At 52.6% G+C, this 22,130-nt stretch overlaps 1 pseudogene; it reads left to right on the top strand.

Moving 5' to 3' along the window:
• The first annotated feature begins 512 nt into the window (after positions 1-512).
• Positions 513-6,042, top strand: LOC125131217 (basic proline-rich protein-like; annotated as a pseudogene).
• Positions 6,043-22,130: the final 16,088 nt, after the last annotated feature.

Here is a 22,130-nt window from a genome sequence, read left to right as displayed (position 1 = left end):
AGACCAGGACCCACTCATGTAACACTGGCCCAGCAGGACGGTGTGTAGCATTTCCAGCCACATGGCCCTCCCTCCATCTGATACCCCCCCCACACACACACACTCTGCCCTAAAATGACCCTTGTCTCGGCTGCAAACCGACCAATAACACAAGCCCTACACGGTTCCGAAATAACGGGTAGCCGAGGCTACGTATAGTCCCAAGGGTCCAAGGAAAAAAGCTGAGGAGGAAAATACTGGGAAGAGGCGAATAGCCAGCAATGGAGAAGAGGCAGGCAGGTAAGGAAGAGAATTAAGGGGGCATTCCCGCGGTGGCTCATTGAGTTGAGAAACCCACACAGTGTCCTTGAGGATGTGGGTTCGATCCCTGGCCTCTCTCAGTGGGCTAAGGATCTGGCCCTGTCGCAGGCTGCGGGAAAGGTTGCAGATGCAGGCCAGGCCTGGTGTTGCTGTGGCTGTGGAGCAGGCCAGCAGCTGCAGCTCCAATTCGACCCCTAGCCTCGGAACTTCCATATGCCTCAGGTGCGGCCGTCAAAAGCAAGAACACAGAAGAAAATTTCTGGAGGAAAACTTACCTAGTTGCCAAATTTTAGAATGAAATGTCAACAAACCTAGTAAACACTCGACCTAATTTGGATGCTCTATTTAAAAACTCTTCCCAAAAGCATAGCAAAAAAGAAAAAAACTTAGCTATGAGACTTAAAACCGGGAGGACTGATGAAGGAGATATAACATCAGCAAATAAGTTTGAGATAGGGGATGGGGAGAAACGAGTGGCAGAACTTTGCAGAGAAAATTCCCCGTGATGAACAACGATTGGTGAATACAGTTGCTAACAAGGAAACTGACGGAAGAAGAGAAGGGCAAGACGATGCCATGGAGGTTTTGAAGGGAATAGCCGTTTGTCCAGCAGGATGGCTGAACAGTCAGTGGGGAACCAGAGTTGAAAACACTGCTTAGCAGGAAGGAGGGACATGGACTCTTACAAAAGAAGCGGCACAAAGTCTTGTACACATGCAATGACATGATCCCTTCAAGGAACTGTGTATGCATTTGGTGCTGTCCCAGAAGTTCCCCGGAGTGTTCTGTGTCTACCTTTGCCTTCGGTAAGTACCAGCACACCGAAGGCTGTTTATACGAAGGAAAGGTATCGGGTCACCTTTGTTCCACACCACCAAGTGCAGGGAGAGCCTCCCGGACGACGTCTGGGGGCCCGGGCAGGCTGAGTGAGGCTCAGCCTTCCGCCACCCGTGTGTGCACGACAGCGCTTTTCCACATACGTTTCAAAGACAGACAGAGATGATGTGTGCATCAGCAAGACGTTTTGCTACCTAGCATATGCGTATGGACAGACAGGCCATGAGTGATGGGGCCTGGGCCACGATCATGGCCAGAGATATTGACCAGCGTCGTCTGGGCTACAGGATCACGGCCAACACACAGACACACAGACACATGCACAGCCCACACACCAACAGCTCCACGAAGGACAGAGCAACAGTCTCAGGGAACAGACGGCAGTCAAAGGGTGACAGAACAACTTTGACGTCTGCGCCGATGGCTTGGACACTGTTCCTTCACAACTCGGGCTCAAGTCACATGCTGACACCCTCTTACCCCCTCCATCCTGCTGGGCTAAAGCTCAGCTCTAACCTTTCCATCCAGTGATGAGGCCCGCCCAGCATGGAGCTCAAAGATACCATTGTCCTGCTGGTCTTTATAAAGGAAGCTGCCTGGATCCTCCCAGGACGGAGCTGAGAACAACTGCAGCGCTTCCTCCAAGATGCTGCTGATCCTGCTCTCAGTGGCCTTGCTGGCCCTGAGCTCAGCCCGGAGCCCGTTTTTTGGTAAGCACCAAGAAGGGGGGCGGGGGGCGTTGCTGAGACTCTGCGTGGGGTTCGTTAGATGCCACGGGAGTGAGGGTGCTGGTGGAGAAGGGGGCGGGGGAGGTGGAAAGCCTGGGCTGCAGGTGCTTAAGGCAAGGATAAGGCCCCTCACGCCCTCGCTGACGCTGCATAAAGTGTACCTGGAACCCCGTACAGAGTCTTGAACCACAGACTGACAAGGGAAGCCTGGCATTTCTGCACACGTCTCACTGACTCGACTGTGAGGGATGCACTGCAGGGAGGCCCGACCAGTACAGAGAAGTGTCCTCGGGAAGGCATTACAGTCATCAAAGCAGGCAGGGGGAGAAGGTGGCCTCGCGAGAGGGGGTCGCACACATGCAGGAGGGGACGCCCGGGTCAGGCTTTTTACTGAAGCGACAGGGATCAGGACCCTCAATCTCTCTAGCTCACTCTCCATAGAGACACAGAGATCCCAGGGCCCAGGGGTTGCGTTTTGCTCCCATTCACACGCCCCGTTCTGTGGAAGGTGCTGTGGAAGGTGGTACCTGCGTGTTGATTCCCGGTCACCCCACCTGGGTGAGGCCATGTTAATGTAGGTGAAGTGTCTCATGTGGAGGGAGAGCAGAAGGACAGGAAAATAAGACACAGAAACACCCAGCACTTTGCCTGAACCAGCATGAGGGTAGACCGGAAACCAGGGGGACAGGAAAACCAAACCCAAACGAAAACCCAGGGCCTCCTCTCTTTGGACTCTGTGGTGGACCCTCAGTATAAGAACCACCCCGTCACCCCTTCACGTCGTCCTCCCTTTGCAACGGCATCACAGGTTGTGTGGACGAGGTACTTGGGGCATCTTCCAAGGTATCTGGAATGCATTTTGCGCTTTATCTTGTGCTTTTCCTCCTTGAAGGCAACAGTGCAGGATTTCCCAGCCTCCTACCGGATAGGTCACCTCAAATCCTCCACCAACTTCCTTTCTTTTTGTATCTTTAGCAACTGCTCTGTTCTAGAGAGTCTTGTCGTTTTCACTGTCTTGTCACGACTGGATGAATGTTAGTATCCCAGAGGATATAGGCCATTCTTCACCAGCCACGATTCAGGGACCCACGAGCAGGGCCCTAACGTGCATAACAGAGATGTGTGGCTTGGATGCCACAGAGTATGCGGCCTGTTCCCTCAGGCCAGAAATGACAGCTGAGGGAGGAGAGCAGAGGGAAGCAGCTCAAATTCTGCCTCCTCCAGTCTACTGAGCACCAACCCTTCCAGTGTTCCCGTTGGCCCCAATGCCCCTCGGTATACGTATATGGTTTATGGAAAAATGCAAAGAACTGGGGTCTGGGTGGCTTTTCTCTCTGCCTCTCCATTCAACTGTGTCCTTGTGCCAATGAAAATTGGCCACGGTTATTCAGCGAATCCTGTGTGGGCCGTCACGTTGTCTTTCGTTCTCTCTCTCAGTATTTGATCCACCTCGGCTTGGAGTATGAGGCTTCCACACAGGCACTCAAGTGACCAGGGTTGGAATCACAGTTGGCAGGCTATGTCCGTGACTCAACATGTAACTGCCAATGTTTCACTGCGTTAGCTTTTCTTCTGTCCTTGGAGACCTCCCCTGGGAATTCTGAGGCCTCCAACATCTCTCTTGCCCAATTTAAGGGACACGCTCTTTGCCAGAGCAAGGCTCTACTAAGACTCACTAAAGTAGTCTCTGCAGAGGATGGAGGCAGTGGGGAGGAAGGTTGTTGGTAGAAGAGAGGCAGGCTCAGCAGAAATGGACTAGCTGACAAGGTGTTCAGGGTTCAAAATGTGAGGGGGCGTCTACCACCTACAATGTGCCCTATTCCCGTGTCGGTCTCTACAGATTTAGAGGATGCAAACTCAAACTCCGCTGAGACGTTTCTGAGACCACCTCCTGGAGGAGGACCGCCCAGACCCCCTCCTCCTGAGGAAAGCCAAGGTGAGGGACATCAGAAGAGAGCACGACCACCAGGTGACGGACCGGAGCAGAGACCAGCCCCACCGGGTGCCAGACCCCCGCCCGGACCTCCACCACCCGGACCACCGCCACCCGGACCACCCCCACCTGGTGCCAGACCCCCGCCACCCCCACCCCCACCCGGACCGCCGCCACCCGGACCCGCCCCACCGGGTGCCAGACCCCCGCCACCCCCACCCCCTACCCGGACCGCCCCCACCCAGACCGCCGCCACCCGGACCACCCCCACCTGGTGCCAGACCCCCGCCACCCCCACCCCCACCCGGACCGCCCCCATCCGGACCCGCCCCACCGGGTGCCAGACCCCCGCCACCCCCACCCCCACCCGGACCGCCCCACCCAGACCGCGCCACCCGGACCACCCCCACCTGGGTGCCAGACCCCCGCCACCCCACCCCCACCCGGACCGCCCCCACCCGGACCCGCCCCACCGGGTGCCAGACCCCGCCACCCCACCCCCACCCGGACCGCCCCCACCCAGACCGCCGCCACCCGGACCAGCCCCACCTGGTGCCAGATCCCCGCCACCCCCACCCCCACCCGGACCGCCGCCACCCGGACCACCCCCACCGGGTGCCAGACCCCCGCCACCCCCACCCCCACCCGGACCGCCGCCATCCGGACCCGCCCCCACCTGGTGCCAGACCCCCGCCACCCCCACCCCCACCCGGACCGCCGCCACCCGGACCCCCCCCACCTGGTGCCAGACCCCCGCCCGGACCGCCCCCACCAGGACCACCGCCACCCGGACCCCCCCCACCTGGTGCCAGACCTCCGCCCGGGCCACCCCCACCACCCCCAGGTCCCAGCACACCAAGACCTCCACCAAGCCCGCCACCCCAGTGACCCCGAATTCAAGGATAGGTATGATCCAGTTCCCTTTCCTCTCCTGGCCCGAAGCCCTGCAGGTGCAGAACTCTTCAGTGTTTTTCTTGTTTCGGTCATGCCCATGGCATGCCGACGTTCCCTGTCCAGGCTTTGAACCTGCCCTGGCAGCGGTCACCACAGCCACCCCATGGACATTGCTGGGTCTTTTACCTGCTAAGCCCGCAGGAAGCGCCTCAACCTTTTGGGTGTCCCTGAACCAACGGGAACCATGCTGACACTGCCTAGCCCCAGGCCCGAGTTTTCAGGATTTCCAGTCAGACATCCCGGCATAGAGTAGCAAGCCTTGGCAGGTTTCACATCCTATCCGAGGTGATTCTCCACGCTCAGAAGCAGACAAAAAGTGCCTTTCCCCAGTCATGACCTGTCTTACTCAAGTGCGCTGGGAACGAGCAAGGAGAGCTGTGCTCTGCCTTGGACCTCTCGTCCCCTCGTCCTCAGGCACACTGTCTTTCTGTCTCAAGTTTCACCTGACCAGGCCTCTCCGGTCCACTGTCACTGCGAAGCAATACTGCAAATACATACGGCTGGATGCTACCTAGTTTAAAAACCTTTCCAGCATGTGCTCAAGTTAAAACTAGTAAGGAGAAAGGCAAGAGGCCACCTCTCAGAGGCATAGCACATCCTCCCTCCCCACTTCCTTCCCGAAAGGGTACTCCGGTTCACTCTGTGGGACACCTTCCTGGAAACATTTCTACCTATTTAAGTGCATACATACGCTTCTTTAGCCACACAGGAGAGCATAGGTCTCCACTGCTAATTTCAAATAACGCATTTCTTAGAACTCTCCCAGGCAAGCTCATAGACCTCGGTGGAGCTGTCGGGACCCTTGTTTTTGTTGTTGCGGTTTTGTTTTAGCACGGCACACCATCCATTACCTGGCTGTGCCGTGGTTCCTTTACACACCACCCCTACCAGGCTGGATTCATTGCTCGGCTCTTCTGGAATATACGGCAGGAACTGTTTTGTTCACACACGTATGCACATTATAGACAGCAATTCAGACAGATGCAGCCTAAGAAGGATCTGGCCAACAACAATGCAGAGCCCATTATCTGCTGGGTACCTTCAAGCCAGGAACGAAAAGGAACTAGGCAGGGAAGAGGAGGAGGAGGAAGAAGAGAAGGACAAATGTCGGGCTCTCGCCCCCTTCCCTTTAGTGAGTGGCCGGCGTTAGAAACCACCTGCCACACCTCTATGACCTTGCTTTTCTGTGTTCCAGAAAATGAGCGTGAAAACACCCGTCCTTCGGAGAGCCGTGACATTGGAATGTGACGGTTGAGCTTCGATTACCAATAAAATCATCTGCATCCAGTTTCTAAGTGCCCCGTGTCCTTCTGGGTGTTTGGGAGGCTGACATTCGAGGGCCAGGATCGTGGCATAGGAGCTTCCAAGCCCCCGTGTCACTCTTGCGTCCAGCAGGTTTCCTCCTGGACCGCATGTCTGCAAAGCATTTCTGCTTCGTCCTTTGCTTGTGGAAAAGAATGTTTCCGTCCTTTTCTACCTGCCAGGGCCTCCTCCTCCTCCCCACTGACCACCGTATTCACAAGCCAGGGGCCTGTCCCTGCCCTTCCCTGGGTTCTGCAGCACCAGTGTACCCACGGTGTTATGACTTTCACACCTGTGACTGAGAGTCTAGGAATTTTAGGGAAACAAGGAGAATAAGCCAACGTGAAGGAGCTGCACAGGCTGAGGACATCCTTAAACTTGCTAAAGTAATTCATCCTGCCGCGAGGGGCACAAACGTGACGCGAGGTCCCGTTCCCTCCAGCCCACCGTACCCATCCCCCCTTTTGATCATGGCTGAGTGTTCACCCTCCCTCGTTTTCTCCCTCCCCGCTCTTTGGCAATCCTGAGTGCCTTTCATAAGGGAGGCAGGTAGCACGCTGTGCTCGAAAAAGCGAGGTGTCTGGATCAATCACAGCGGGCTAACCTGCTGTAAGAACAGACAGGGCAGACAGTCAGAAGGCCTCGTGGAGGGGTCAGCACCATTAGCCACGACAGTGGCGCTGCAAGGGTCGGAGCCCCTCCCCGAAGGCCGCTCCAGTGTGTTGGCGGCTAGGGGTGCCGAGTCTGAATCAGTGAGGTTCTGAAGTCCTGGAAGAGGGGAACCGCCCTCTCCGGATCCCGCGGTTCACCAGGCAGGCTGCGGTTAAAGGCCGCTGGGGACTGATGCCATGCACGCCTCAGATGACCCCAGGGCCACCGTCCACCTCAGAGCTTCGTAATTTTCACGATGACTAGGCAGTAAAGCAGCATACACCCAGACACCAGCCTGACTTTCACCCTTGGGCCTTCAGCCTTGTCTTGCCTGGTCCAGTACATGCCCGGACATGGAGCTGTCGGCTTGAGAAGATGATCAAGAAGCCAGATGCCACTGGGAAGCACGCTGACCGTCTCTCACAGCAGCCAGAGTGCCTGTTCTGTAGTCACCCTTATTCATTTTCACGTTGGTTACTGCGTAGTTCCCCTGGTGTCTGCTTTGCTTGTGTGCTGTGGCTATCACTCCTGTGTTCCGCACATCTGGGAAACGTCTATCTTCTTCTGAATCTTGAACGTCTTTCACCTGAATCTCTATCTCTCGCTCTGACTCTGCTGAATTCTAGTCAACTGAGGCTACCTACACTTAGGCATTTACACAGGGTCCTTCCTCCTCACGTGGCAGGTAATGTCCGTGAAGACACCAGGGCGGGTGGGTGTGCCCGGTTATGAGTCACCTGCTGCTCTGTCTTTATCTCCCCACGGGTCTCTAGTGGTTGGCCCCACAACGGCACCGATGATGACTCTTGAGGCTCTAGCTGGTTCTGCTTGTCAGGCAACCTGTCACCATCCCATGGTGTGCCTCTGTCCAGTCTCTCTGCTTCGGCCATTTTCCAGGCCAGTTCAAACCTCTCTCGTTCACCTGGGAAAAGACTGTGCCAACGGGGGCAGAGAGGGACCGTTTGTCCGATCGTCTTTGTTCAGTCATTTCCCATCCACTGTACGGCTTCTGGCTGGGCAAGCAGGTTCCTGCACAGGGTTTCAGCTGAAGGCCACCCACAGACAGCCTTGGCGTCATTTTTCCAAGCTTCTTGGACAGACTGATATTTCCTCTGGCAAACCTCAAAGTCCTATCGGTTTGGGGTGTGGGCCAGGTGTAGTGGGAGCTTAACAGAGCCTAAAGTGCATTTCTCTCCATCGCTTTCCCCTGAGGCATTCTTCTCTGTCCCTAGGCCCAGGGAATTTCTTTTGTGACCGGAAACCCTTGCTCTTCAAGTATTTCTGAAGCTTCCAGGCCAAAAATAAACGTCTTCCTCTGTGTATTTTTGCAGCTTTGAATACCTTTGATCGTAAGAAAATTACGGCTGTAGCCGGTGAGTCCATAGTTCAGCTAAAAATGTGGAGCCGGTTGCCACGTCTGAATTACCAAGTGAGATGCACATGGGAGTTTCCCTAAGGGATGGAAAAAAACTGGGCTCATCAGGACTGGGTGAGGCTACGGAACAAGGAGGAACCCAGGCCAGGATGGAGGGACTAAGAATTCCGATGACACAACAGGGAAAGGATGTTTGAAAGTTAGATTACCTGCAGTGCTCACAAGGAGCAAGTGCATCTGAGGAGGACCACATTCTGCACAGGGATTATGGAAGGGAAAAGTGACAAGCAGAGGTGTTATGGGAGCGCTCAGCTCTCAGGAAAAGGACAGCGCAAGTGGGGGACCGACGACAACAACCACTACTACTAAAATAAAAAGTAAAGGAAAATAAAGAGGCAGGAACGTTCTTCTCAGAAAAATATCCTCCTTTACCACACTCTTCTATCTTGGCAGCCTCCAGTCAGGTTCAGAGCTTTTGCGCCTATGGCCTGAACCTATCAACTCACAGAAACTAGCAGTGCTTCTCAAATGTGTGGAAAGCCCGTTGGAAGTGGGTTTTCTCCCAAATTCCGTCACAAGAATCCTGACTGAGACCGTAAAGAAAAGGCACATGCCTCATGAGCTCTTCTTAGAGGCAGCATCGGTTAAAGGTAGAATATTTTAGAAAGGAGGCCTTTCTCAGGGACAGTCTCATACATGGGAGGTACACGGAGTTGTTGGGTTTTTTTTGGTTTTTTTGGTTTTTTTTTTTTTTTTAGGTCCACACCCGAGGCCTATGGAGGGTCCCAGGCTAGGGGTCAAACGGGAACTGTAGCTGCCGGCCTACACCACAGCCACAGCAACGCTGGATTCTCAACCCACTGAGCAAGGCCGGGGTCGAACCCGCGCCCTCATGAACGTTAGTCAGATTCGTTAACTGCAGAGCCACGACGGGAACGCCGGCATGTACAGAGATTTTAACTGGAATTTGATTAGCAGTCTTAGGGCTTTGTCAGTATGTTCCCCGACAAGAACTACATTCCATCTTCCCCCTCCATGTCATCTCCTCTCCCCAGGGTCCCCAAGATCCCGTGTTCTTCACTTTTCCTTTGAGGAGATTCCATCTTTCCCCGACAGAAGTGAGCTGTGCTGCTCCGAGTCTTGTTATGACTCTTAAAGGGGAAACCTTAAGCTTTCGCCGGCTGCTAAGGCGGGCTGTCTGGGTCGTGAGGGCCATACCAAGGGGAGGGACAAGGTCCACGTCCAGGAATGTGGGTGCTCAAGGGACTTTTCTGAATCTTTCCTAAGGTTCACTGTGGCTACAGCTTCACTTTTGAAAAAGTAATCTTGGATGCCGATAATGTGACTAACGACTTTTATCACAGACCCACAGGGTGATTCCACGGGAAGGAACTCAAAAGTCTCCTGCCCTGGTTTTACAGATATGCCCCCAAACTACTGCACACTCCTCCTGTCAAGTGAGGGAACCTGGACTGGCTTCTATGGTTACCACAGGCCCAAAAGTACTGGGATGTGCTTTGTGACACACGGTTACGGAAAGAGGGTGACTTCCATTTCTGCTTTGCTCTCTCACTCTGTCCCAGCATGGCTTGCTCCGGGGGGCAGCCGGCCCTGTGAGCCGGAAGCTCGCGGGTGTGCTGTGAGGGCATCGGGCCTATGAAGAGGTCCACGTGGTGAGGAACTGAGGACCACGAGCCACCGTGAGGGAGTGTGGAAGCAGGTCTTCCTCTGGCGGAACCTGAGAGGACAGCCCTAGAGGACGGCTTGACTGCCACCTCCTGCAAACCCTGAGCCACAGTCACCCATCCAATCCACTCCTGGACAGGGACCCCACCGAAATCATGAACCAATGGATGCTGATGGCTCAAGCTGCTAAATGTGGGGGTAGTTGCTGTACCGCAACAGACAAGCCAATCTCCCCTCGTTACTCTCTTGTCCTTTTCAAAGCAACACCACTTGGGAGAAACTCAAAGGGGAGAACTCCCTAAGGACAACGCATCTATTTCCGGAGGTTGGCCTCTACTCTTAGAGTCACCACATAGGATGTCAGGTGCTAGCGTTGTTGTTATCTATGATAGTTGTTGCCAACTCAGGAATGGATTATTTTTTTTACCCTCTTCTGACAAATGAAGGGTTATTTGGCTTCCCAGTTCACCCTACCACCAATGTTATCCGTCAAGAGGAGTCCATGGTCTGCAGAAATATACTTTACCGAACGAAGAACTTAAAATCCAAAGCTCCCAATCAGGAAGTAGGAGACCTCCTGTAATTTCAAGCACACTCAAGTTCCCAGAAGCAGATGAATTGCATCCTTGCTCATAGGGAACTTGTAGATAGGATCTGAAAGACAGAACATTTTGAGTTAAACAAGTTCCAGGAAAGAAGGGCGCATGAGGAGAAGGGTTTAGAATCCTGGCTCCGTCCAAAGTGGAACAAAATAATACAAGAGAGAACGGCAACAACAACAACAAATGAAAGCGTGGGGGATTGTCAGTGCTGAAACCATAGGACATGTTGATTTGGGGGGCAGCCTGCCCACATCCTTGTCTCCGGGGAAAGTACTTCAAGATGTGGCATCCCATTAAAGCTCCCCATCGTACGTAGGTGCCCAAACCCCAGGCCACCGAGCTTGGTATAGGTCTGGGCCCATCATAATACTTAGCTTTACTCCCAGGCATCGGCTGAGCAGCTGGCATTGACTGGAGCCTCCCTGGTCAGTGTCTTCCAGAGAGTTCATATCTGAGTGAGCCGTGAAGATGCGGGGACGGCATACGGAGCTCATACGCAGTCGTCCTGGCAGCCGCACGGGAAGACGGAGGCGTTAAAGCCTTCTCATAACACGGAGCCATTAAATCCACGCATATTGGACCTCTCTGTTATGTGCATGTTCCCTTTCCCCTTTTCCGCATCAGCGAATTTTCGTTGGGGTCCTTGCCTCTGGAACTAAAATGTTCTGGGGGCAAGAAAAGATACAAATTGTGACCCACAACATTTGAGAGAGATTCCTGCCAGACACAAGGAGTTTTGGACTTCCTTTGATAAGAAAGCACAGATTTTGTCCACCAACTGATGGTCCTTCTGCCAAATTCTGTTACCTTGCCTTTCTGAAGCTGGAGGAGGGGCTGCAACAGGAGTCCCCTTCTGCCCCTTTGGGAGCCTCTTTTTCTGTCACAGACCAGTTGGACTGGAGCTGCTCTGAGTGCGGTTGGGGGTAGGAGGGCTGCAAAGGAGGGTAGATACCTCAGGCCATTTTCTTGCAAGCCGGCTTAGGGGGCACTTGGTGCTTTCTGCCATTTTCAGCGAGCAGAACACACGAGGGTCTCCTGGTCAGAGCTTGGGAGCACCACTGACAACAGGTCCTAAGACCACGTAGATGTATGAGTCACTTTGCTGTAAACCCGCGAAGCTAGGGCGACACTGTAAATCACTCTTCCCCAATAAAGCAGTTTCAAAAAGTAATACGTCTTGAGGAAGAACAAAACGCAGAAAAACTTGCGGGTTGCAGTCGGACGTGGGGAGGCCCGGCTCCCCCGGGCGGGGCCTAAGAGGCGCCAGAAGAGGCACGGACACGGCTGGCGAGAGGGTCGTCCCTTCGGGTTCCGCCCCGGGGCTCGCGCCTCTGCCGCCGGCCGGGCGGTGGTGTGTGGCAGGCGGGGGTGCGCAACGTGTGCCGCCCTGCTTCTCCCGCCGGTGCCCCACGGGCCCAGCGGCCTCGGCCCTCCAAGGGGCAAGCCTCGGGCCTGGCCGCCTGGGCGCGCGGCTCGCCGGAGGCCCGCCCCGCGGCCCGGGCGGGGGAGGGGGCTTCGCGCGCCGCCCCGCGCCGCGCTCGGGGCGGGAGCGCGCCTTGCCCGTCCCAGGGCGGTTTCCCCTGCCGGGCTCGAGGGCCCTGCCTCAGGCGCCGGCCCGCTGGCGCCCTTTCCCGCTCCTGCGAGCGCCTGGGGATCCCCCTCACGGTGCGGGGCCCCGCGAGCCGCGCTCTGGGGGTGGAGAGGGGAAGGGTGACCCTGGGGGGTGGAGGCGGGGGTTGCCTCGTCGTGCTCCTTCACGCGGCGTGTCGGGGGCACCGACTTGGCTGCGCCCGCGCCCTGGGTTCCCTTCACCGGGTTCGCGGGCGCGCGCACGAGGGATGGCGGCGGCGGCGGCGGCGGCGGCCCGGCGACGGGAAGGGGGCTCTGCGCGCCTCCAGGAAAGTGCCCAGGTGAGGCGGGCGGGTGTCCCTGAGGCTGCGCAAGCGTTTCCCCGTTGCCCACAAAGGCGAACGTTGGCCCCACTGGTACCCGAACTGCAGGCCACGGCCCAGCCACGAACTGGCATCTCCGGAAGTGCCTTGGTGGACCCGCTGGGGAGACGCTGTGTGGGGCGCGAGGCGCCTTTCCCATGAGAAAGCCTCCTCTAGCGAGCAGAGAGGGAGCCTTGGGTGTGGGACCCCCCCCCCAGCCGCTGCTCCTCTCAGGGGTGCGGTTGCCATGCGGACCACAGCCACAGCCTGTGCCCAGAACCCCTCACGTCTGCCCGAGGGGCACGGCGCGGAGACAAAAGTTAGAGAAAGAAAACAGAAAGCGGAGAAGAATTTCTTTACAAAAAGACTTGTCCAAATTAAGCGAAGTGCATTTGTATCTCGAGAGGAAATGGAGACCAGAGTGAGCAATTTGAGGACAGAAAGCTGAAATTTCTTGTTTCACTTGGTGGATGCCAAAGTCAGGCTTGGAAGTCTCTCAGTTCAAAGCGACAGTCAACAGCGTATGAAGTTTTGAACTAGATTTAAACATGCACTACTGGAGAATCAAGTTTAAGGGCAGTCTCTTTGGTGCAGTTGACTTTGTTTCGGCCACCTGCTGGCTCAGTTGGAGTTAGTTGTGTGACGTAGTGTGTAAGAAGTTAAAATCATTCAAGGGAAGAACACTGACAAGCCCTGGAGGTAGGATGATTCTAGCTCTGAAGGAGTGTTCCTCAGATCCCTTCCTGCCAGGCTATGCGGCTTGTCAGAGTTTCCCAGGGATGCTTGGGGATGGGCTCCGTGCCACCATGGAGGCGTCCCAGAGGAGATTTTCATCACTGGCGGAGTGTCGGGGGCACGGACTTGGCTGCGCCCGCGCCCTGTGTTCCCTTCACCGGGTTCGCGGGCGCGAAGACAGATGGAAGTGCCGGGTGCAACCCAAATATACTTTTGCTCCCCATGTTAACAACCTCCCGGGCAGGTTGCTTTTTAAATGCTGATTTCCTCGTGTCCATTGTAAATGTGTCTTTTAAGCCAGGAACTCTTCCCAAGTTTGTGAGAAACGGGAGGGAGAAGTTAGCAGTGTGTCGTGAGGGAGCAAGTATTGCCCCAGGAAACAAAGACACCAGAAGATGCTCTTTAAAAAAAAAAAAAAATAGACAGAGTGACTGTTTTCCCTTTCTTTTTAAAACTTGTAAGACGCATTGTCAGAGAATATTGTTGTCTGATATTTTGGGAAAGCAGTCTGAACAGTTTTCATTTAGGAGCCTTTAATTTCTTAACAATGTTATGTCTGTGGTTCTTCCCTGTCGTCATAATTAGGAAGTGCTGAAGGCGCTCTCTGCAGGGTTTTTCTGTATGCTACCTCAATACTCTTTGTCTTCTAGGGTAGATATTATTATTATTAATATCCTCACTTTATGGATGAGGAACCTGAGGCTCTGAGAGTCGAAGGAGCTTGCTAAAAATGCAGCGTGAACAAAAAACAGAGAGGCTAGAAGCTGATGTCTGAAGGACTCCAAATTCCTGCTTGCTTTTTAAGATATGGCATGCTGCCTCGTTCATGAAGTACGCTCAGGTTTTGTTCGAGAGTGGTGGGGGACCTAGGCAGGGAGAGACTTGGGCAGTGAATCAGAAACGGAAAATGGGGATGAGTGGGTTTGAGGGAGAAGGAACCTAGAACGAAGCTTCCTTCCCTAGCAAAGAGGATCAGTTATTTTGGCGATCTTAAGGATTCCCTTGGGTTGAGCACCTGCTTCACCTTTGCAATCTTTCCTTGTTTCCCTCACATTTTCAGACTCTCAGGAAAAGGTCTGAAAATGATGAAAAGCACTGCGTTCTTGGTGTGGAATCCAGGGGAGGTGAGAAACAATGGAGCTTTTTGACTCGCAGCTGGCTTGTGCATAAAGATGTCATTGGGAAGGAGGTAGACAGCATGGAGAGAGCTGTTCCTGTCCCCGAATCAAAAAGCAAAGCAAAAACGTTTTCCAGGAAAGTGTTCCTGGAGGAAGCCTGCTAGAAGCATCCATGAGAAGGGGTCTCGGACGTTCCTATGCTGTGTTCGTGGCCCTCACATCCCAGACTCGCAAACACCCAGAACGACACATGGCGCTTAGAAACGGGAGGCTGATTGTTTTATTGGTAAATTGAAGATAGCTTGCCTCGTTCCAATGTCATGGTCTTCTGAAGGACAGGTGTCTCCCTACTCCTTGTCTGAAACAAACAAAAAAGGAAGTTCAGAGCGGTTTGGCAGGTGGTTCCTTGTCCCTACCGGTAATTGGTAATTGAAGGGAGGTCGGTGAGAGCCCATCTTCTCTCTCTCTTCTTCTTCCTCCTCTCCATTCCTTCCTAATTCCTCTTTGTGTATGGTTTGTATGCAGCGAACAGAGAGTGGGCTCAAAATTGTTGCTTGCAAGATGAATGAAAAAGAGTCTTCTGAAGTTCTTTAGCTCTTGATTGCTGTGGATGATTTTTAGTACGTCTTTACAGAACTATTCACTGGAACCTATCCTACAGCAGCAAAAGCCTGCATCCAGCCTAAGTGTCCACTGATGGCGGTTTGCTTAAAGGGATCATGGCACAGCCAGGCGATGGCCTGGGATAGACTTGAAAAGAAAAGGGAGAGGGGCCAACTTGATCCCTGTGGCTCTGGGCAACGACATGGACGTGTTCTGCGAAATAAGTAACTTGAAATGAGCAGCGTATAGGGCTGCATATGAAGTATGAGAGCACTTGTGGATCAAAGAAGAGGGTAGGCATTTATAGAGGCCTAAGCGCTTCCAAGGGTTGTTCACAAGACTTGACTGTGGTGGCTTTGGGGGAAGCTTGTGGGGAGGGAAGATGTGATCTGCCTTTGCAATTTGGCCTCACATCTTTGTTTTTGGTTCTCTTTTCTGTCCCCTTGAATGTAAATGAATGTAATAGGAAATATTTAAAAGACCTGGAAAACACCGACCAGGATGAAAGCTAAGGTGTCATTGGCAGCACCTCTGGACCTGATAGGCCTGGTCAGCTGGAAACCTGAGATGGGAAGGCACTGAGCCTGAGGAGGAGGAGGAGGAGGAGGGGAGGAGAGGACGAAAGGCAGACTCTGCTCTACTTGCTCATTACCAGCCCACATGAAGTAGGTAATCATCGGGGAAGAGGCAGTTTGGGGGCCATGGTTCTTACAGTCAGAATCGCCCTGGCCGGTCTGTCAAAAATATGCAGGCTTGCTACTCTCTAGCAGGGAACGGAATAGAAGTCATTAGAACTGGTATCCAGGACTGTGCAGTTTCAAGCTGTTTCTGGTTGATTCCGTGACACATTAAAGTTTCAGACCTGTAAGGCTTAGGGCCCTCGATCCTCCCTGTCACTGAGTTCCAGATTACCGGGGTGGCTGTCCTGGGCGGGCCTTTATGGTTTCGCCCCTGGGTGGGGGTGGTCTGTGGTGTTCTCAGGAGGAGGTGGAGGAGGATGGTACTTATGATGAAAATTTTGATGTTGTCCTGATTGGGGTGGTTCTTGTTTGAGGTCCATAACCTTGTGAGGGTGGTCCTTGCAGAGGTCCATCACCTTTTTCTGCTTATCCATGCATAGTTCCATCACCTTGGGTGGTGGTTCTTGATAGAGTCCATGACCTTGTTGTGCTGGTTTCTCTGGAGGTCCATGACCTAGTGGGGGGAGTCCCTGTGGAGGTCCATGACCTGATGGGTTTGGTGCCTGATCAGGTCCATTACCTTGTGGGGTGGTCCCTGTCGATATCCTTGACCTGGTGGGTGTGGTCCTGAGGAGGCCCATGACCTTCTTTTATTGGTCCCTGTGCAGGTCCATGACCTAGTGTGGGTGGTCCCTGAGGATGTCCATGACCTTCTGGGGGTGATCCATGGTGAGGTCCACGACCTTGTGGTGGGGGTCTCTGTGGAGGTCTGTGACATTGTGGGGCTGTTCCCTATGAAGGTCCATCACCTTCGTTTTTACCATTAGGAGGGGGTCTATTTGGTGATCCTCTAGGTCCCCCAGGAGGTGGTCTGGGAAACTGCTCCTGGGAGCTCTGATTTGAGTTGTGTACATCTGTTGTAAGGTATGGCACAGGAATAGAGGAACTAGGGGAAGGAAAGGGTGCCTCTCATTTTGGTCTCTGGTCACCCCATCAGGCAGTCTCTTCCTTTAGAACCTGCCTCTCCACTCTCAACTTCCCTCCCACCCACAGCGTTATTTGGCAGTACTCCTATTCATTCAGACACTAGAAATGTGGCATCTTAGTTCTTTGCTCTAGAGACAAACGAAATTGCCTTAAATAGGGCAAAAAAAGAAGTCATGGAATTCTTAGCTTTCCGAGAGGTTGTTTCCAAGGAAAGAAGAAAAGCAAAGAGATTATCAGTGTCAGTTATGATGGCCCTTACATTTGGAGACACTGACAGGGCTTGCCAACTGTGACTCCAAGTCTGGCCACTTGAGTGCATCATGCTCCAAGACCGGATGAAGAAATACTAAGAGCAAGTGATGGCCTACACAGGATTCACTAAATAACTGGGGCCAGTGTGAATTAGATATGAGGACACATTTGAATGGAGCAGCACAGAAAGAGGGAACCAGACTCCAATTCTTTGCATTTTTCCATAAACCATATAGTATACCGAGGGGCATTGGGGCCAACGGGAACCCTGGAAGGGTTGGTGCTCAGTAGACTGGAGGAGGCAGAATTTGAGCTGCTTCCCTCTGCTCTCCTCCCTCAGCTGTCATTTCCGGCCTGAGGGAACAGGCCGCATACTCTGTGGCATCCAAGCCACACATCTCTGTTATGCACGTTAGGGCCCTGCTCGTGGGTCCCTGAATCGCGGCTGGTGAAGAATGGCCTATATCCTCTGGGATACTAACATTCATCCAGTCGTGACAAGACAGTGAAAACGACAAGACTCTCTAGAACAGAGCAGTTGCTAAAGATACAAAAAGAAAGGAAGTTGGTGGAGGATTTGAGGTGACCTATCCGGTAGGAGGCTGGGAAATCCTGCACTGTTGCCTTCAAGGAGGAAAAGCACAAGATAAAGCGCAAAATGCATTCCAGATACCTTGGAAGATGCCCCAAGTACCTCGTCCACACAACCTGTGATGCCGTTGCAAAGGGAGGACGACGTGAAGGGGTGACGGGGTGGTTCTTATGCTGAGGGTCCACCACAGAGTCCAAAGAGAGGAGGCCCTGGGTTTTCGTTTGGGTTTGGTTTTCCTGTCCCCCTGGTTTCCGGTCTACCCTCATGCTGGTTCAGGCAAAGTGCTGGGTGTTTCTGTGTCTTATTTTCCTGTCCTTCTGCTCTCCCTCCACATGAGACACTTCACCTACATTAACATGGCCTCACCCAGGTGGGGTGACCGGGAATCAACACGCAGGTACCACCTTCCACAGCACCTTCCACAGAACGGGGCGTGTGAATGGGAGCAAAACGCAACCCCTGGGCCCTGGGATCTCTGTGTCTCTATGGAGAGTGAGCTAGAGAGATTGAGGGTCCTGATCCCTGTCGCTTCAGTAAAAAGCCTGACCCGGGCGTCCCCTCCTGCATGTGTGCGACCCCCTCTCGCGAGGCCACCTTCTCCCCCTGCCTGCTTTGATGACTGTAATGCCTTCCCGAGGACCCTTCTCTGTACTGGTCGGGCCTCCCTGCAGTGCATCCCTCACAGTCGAGTCAGTGAGACGTGTGCAGAAATGCCAGGCTTCCCTTGTCAGTCTGTGGTTCAAGACTCTGTACGGGGCTCCAGGTACACTTTATGCAGCGTCAGCGAGGGCGTGAGGGGCCTTATCCTTGCCTTAAGCACCTGCAGCCCAGGCTTTCCACCTCCCCCGCCCCCTTCTCCACCAGCACCCTCACTCCCGTGGCATCTAACGAACCCCACGCAGAGTCTCAGCAACGCCCCCCGCCCCCCTTCTTGGTGCTTACCAAAAAACGGGCTCCGGGCTGAGCTCAGGGCCAGCAAGGCCACTGAGAGCAGGATCAGCAGCATCTTGGAGGAAGCGCTGCGGTTGTTCTCAGCTCCGTCCTGGGAGGATCCAGGCAGCTTCCTTTATAAAGACCAGCAGGACAATGGTATCTTTGAGCTCCATGCTGGGCGGACCTCATCACTGGATGGAAAGGTTAGAGCTGAGCTTTAGCCCAGCAGGATGGAGGGGGTAAGAGGGTGTCAGCATGTGACTTGAGCCCGAGTTGTGAAGGAACAGTGTCCAAGCCATCGGCGCAGACGTCAAAGTTGTTCTGTCACCCTTTGACTGCCGTCTGTTCCTGAGACTGTTGCTCTGTCCTTCGTGGAGCTGTTGGTGTGTGGGCTGTGCATGTGTCTGTGTGTCTGTGTGTTGGCCGTGATCCTGTGGCCCAGACGACGCTGGTCAATATCTCTGGCCATGATCGTGGCCCAGGCCCCATCACTCATGGCCTGTCTGTCCATACGCATATGCTAGGTAGCAAAACGTCTTGCTGATGCACACATCATCTCTGTCTGTCTTTGAAACGTATGTGGAAAAGCGCTGTCGTGCACACACGGGTGGCGGAAGGCTGAGCCTCACTCAGCCTGCCCGGGCCCCCAGACGTCGTCCGGGAGGCTCTCCCTGCACTTGGTGGTGTGGAACAAAGGTGACCCGATACCTTTCCTTCGTATAAACAGCCTTCGGTGTGCTGGTACTTACCGAAGGCAAAGGTAGACACAGAACACTCCGGGGAACTTCTGGGACAGCACCAAATGCATACACAGTTCCTTGAAGGGATCATGTCATTGCATGTGTACAAGACTTTGTGCCGCTTCTTTTGTAAGAGTCCATGTCCCTCCTTCCTGCTAAGCAGTGTTTTCAACTCTGGTTCCCCACTGACTGTTCAGCCATCCTGCTGGACAAACGGCTATTCCCTTCAAAACCTCCATGGCATCGTCTTGCCCTTCTCTTCTTCCGTCAGTTTCCTTGTTAGCAACTGTATTCACCAATCGTTGTTCATCACGGGGAATTTTCTCTGCAAAGTTCTGCCACTCGTTTCTCCCATCCCCTATCTCAAACTTATTTGCTGATGTTATATCGCCTTCTCAATCCTCTCTGATTTAATGTAGAGTTTCATCTCCGTTTGGTTTGTGCTGTGCATTTTGGGAGGAGGTTTTTGGGGGGCGGGACATGTTTTGTTTTGTATTTATGTGTTTTGTCTTGTTTTTGTCTTTTGTCTTTTTAGGGCTGCACCCAAGGCATATGGAGGATCCCAGGCTAGGGATGGGATCAGAGCTCTAGCTGCCAGCCTACCCCATAGCCACAGCAATGCAGGATCCGAGCTGCGTCTGTGACCTACACCACAGCTCCCGGAAACGAGGGATCCTTAATCCACTGAGCAAGGCCAGGCATCAATCCCACGTCCTCATGGATCCTGCTCGGGTTCGCTAACCACTGAGCCATGACGGGAACTCCTTTTTGGTGTTTTATGGCCGCACCTGAGGCATAATACATTTCCCAGCCTAGGGTTTGAATTGGAGGTGCAGCCACGGACACAGCAACACCAGATCCGAGCCGCCTCTGCGACCTACACCACAGCTCACAGCAACACCAGATCCTTAACTGAAATTATTCCAAAAAATCACAGAGGAAGGGACACTCCCAAACTCAGTCTATGAAGCCACCATCACCCTGATACCAAAACCAGACAAAGATACCACACCAAAAGAAAATTACAGGCCAATGTCACTGAAGAACATAGGTGCAAAACTCCTCAACAAAATACTAGCAAACTGCATCCAACAATACATTAAAAGGATTGTACATCATGGTCAAGTGGGATTTATCCCAGGGATGCAAGGATTCTTCAATATTTGCCAATCAATCAGTGTGATACACCACATTAACAAATTGAAGAATAGAAACCATATGATCCTCTCAGTAGACGTGGAAAAAGCCTTTGACAAAATCCAACACCCATTTCTGATAAAAACCCTTCAGAGAGTGGGCATAGAGGGAACCTACCTCAACATATTAAAGGCCATATATGACAGTCCTAGGGCTACCATCCTTCTCAAGGGTGCAAAGCTGAAAGAATTCCTGCTGAGATCAGGAACAAGACAAGGATGTCCGCTCTCACCACTACTATTCAGCATAGTTTTGGAAGTCCTAACCATGGCAATCAGAGAAGTAAAAGAAATAAAAGGAATCCAAATTGGAAAGGAAGAAGTAAAACTATCGCTATTTGCCAATGCCATGATACTATACCTAGAGAATCCTAAAGACTCTACCAGAAAACTGTTAGAGCTCATCAATGAATCTGGCAAAGTTGCAGGATACAAAATTAATACATGGAAATCAACTGCATTTCTATATGCTAATAATGAAAGATCAGAGAGAGAAATTAGGGAAGCCATCTCGTTTACCATCACATCCAAAAGAATAAAATACCGAGGAGTAAACCTACCTAAAGAGACAAAAGACCTGTGTTCTGAAAACTATAAGATACTGATGAAAGAAATCAAAGACGACACAAATAGATGGAAAGACATACCATCTCTTGGACTGGAAGAGTCAATATTATCAAAAGGACTATACTACCCAAGGCCATCTACAGATTCAATGCAATTCCTATCACGCTACCAAGGACATTTTTCACAGAACTCAAACAAAATCTTTTAAAATTTGTTTGGAAGCACAAAAAAAACCAAGACTAGCCAAAGACATCCTGAAAAAGAAACCTGGAGGTGGAGGCAGCAGCCTCCCTGACGTCAGACTATACTACAAAGCAGGAGTCATCAAAACCGTATGGTACTGGCACAAAGACAGAAATACAGGTCAGTGGAACAGGATAGAAAGCCCAGAATTAAACCCACACACCTACAGCCAACTAACCTATGACAAAAGAGGCAAGAATATACAAATGGAGAAAAGACAGCCGATGCAATAAGTGGTGCTGGGAAACCTGGACAACCACAAGTAAAAGAGTGAAATTAGAACACTTCCTACCACCATACATAAAAATAAACTCAAAATAGATTAAACACCTAGATATGACAAGTTACTATAAAACTCTTAGAGAAAGCCCTCCTTTCTAAAATATTCTACCTTTAACCGATGCTGCCTCTAAGAAGAGCTCATGAGGCATGTGCCTTTTCTTTACGGTCTCAGTCAGGATTCTTGTGACGGAATTTGGGAGAAAACCCACTTCCAACGGGCTTTCCACACATTTGAGAAGCACTGCTAGTTTCTGTGAGTTGATAGGTTCAGGCCATAGGCGCAAAAGCTCTGAACCTGACTGGAGGCTGCCAAGATAGAAGAGTGTGGTAAAGGAGGATATTTTTCTGAGAAGAACGTTCCTGCCTCTTTATTTTCCTTTACTTTTTATTTTAGTAGTAGTGGTTGTTGTCGTCGGTCCCCCACTTGCGCTGTCCTTTTCCTGAGAGCTGAGCGCTCCCATAACACCTCTGCTTGTCACTTTTCCCTTCCATAATCCCTGTGCAGAATGTGGTCCTCCTCAGATGCACTTGCTCCTTGTGAGCATTGCAGGTAATCTAACTTTCAAACATCCTTTCCCTGTTGTGTCATCGGAATTCTTAGTCCCTCCATCCTGGCCTGGGTTCCTCCTTGTTCCGTAGCCTCACCCAGTCCTGATGAGCCCAGTTTTTTCCATCCCTTAGGGAAACTCCCATGTGCATCTCACTTGGTAATTCAGACGTGGCAAACCGGCTCTACATTTTTAGCTGAACTATGGACTCACCGGCTACAGCCGTAATTTTCTTACGATCAAAGGTATTCAAAGCTGCAAAAATACACAGAGGAAGACGTTTATTTTTGGCCTGGAAGCTTCAGAAATACTTGAAGAGCAAGGGTTTCCGGTCACAAAAGAAATTCCCTGGGCC

The sequence above is a fragment of the Phacochoerus africanus genome, chromosome 7 (genome assembly GCF_016906955.1).
Source record: "Phacochoerus africanus isolate WHEZ1 chromosome 7, ROS_Pafr_v1, whole genome shotgun sequence".
Classification (NCBI taxonomy): Eukaryota; Metazoa; Chordata; class Mammalia; order Artiodactyla; family Suidae; genus Phacochoerus; species Phacochoerus africanus.
This window is presented reverse-complemented; position numbering and strand designations above follow the sequence as displayed.